Genomic DNA, 710 nt, shown 5'->3' on the forward strand with positions numbered 1-710 from the left:
AAAGCAAAACAGTGTCTTTTCATTCCAAGTCAGTAACCAGGGCAGTCCTACGTTGGAACCAAATCTTTAATGATACTTAAAATTCTTCTTCCCTAGAAAAGGGTAAATGCACAAGCACTCCTTCTTCCACCCTTTCCACTTCCTGTCTTTTCCAAGCCCGGCAACTAACTCTCAGGGGGTCGGGTAGGGGTCTGCATTGCTGGCTGCTGATGCGAATGATCAAGTGTGGGCTGCATCCGCCCCGCTCCTGAGGGTGGTGGGACCCTGGCTCTCCCCCTGCAGCCCCTGGGCCTCCCCTGGGTGCACTGGGAGCGCAGGAAGGGCGGGGAATGGGAGCACAGCACGGCCCGGCCCACCCTCCTCCCAGGTGAGCGCCACCGCCCTCCCAGGTCTCTGCTCGCCCGGGACCGGCCTTGGGGACTGGGAGTCATTGCCGGGTTGGCTGGAGGGCAGGTAGGAAAGAAAAGCTTCAGACTTTGCCGGTGGAGGGTTGGGTGTTTGAGTTCAGACAGGTTCCGAGGCGCTTTCTGGCTGCGCGGAGTTTGGTGTGACAGGACTGGGGCTTGTTGGAACTGGTCCCCGCACCCGCCCTCGCGCCGCTCGGCACCTCGCCCCGGGAGTGCGGGGCGCGGAGGGGGCCGGACGTCGCCGCGCCGACCTGACGCCGGCAGGTAACTCCTCTTCCCTCCCTCGCGCTCCCGCTTCCTGGC

At 62.7% G+C, this 710-nt stretch overlaps 1 protein-coding gene across 1 annotated transcript in view; it reads left to right on the top strand.

Annotated features, from left to right (window-relative positions):
* The first annotated feature begins 654 nt into the window (after positions 1 to 654).
* The window catches only part of FAM83B (family with sequence similarity 83 member B), a 77,865-nt gene continuing 77,809 nt past the window's right edge, over positions 655 to 710 (top strand). Inside the window, exon 1 of the mRNA XM_006090707.3 lies at positions 655 to 671. The gene's annotated coding sequence lies outside the window, so the exon portion shown is untranslated. The remainder of the gene's footprint in view (positions 672 to 710) is intronic.

The sequence above is a fragment of the Myotis lucifugus genome, unplaced genomic scaffold (genome assembly GCF_000147115.1).
Source record: "Myotis lucifugus unplaced genomic scaffold, Myoluc2.0 scaffold_80, whole genome shotgun sequence".
NCBI lineage: Eukaryota > Metazoa > Chordata > Mammalia > Chiroptera > Vespertilionidae > Myotis > Myotis lucifugus.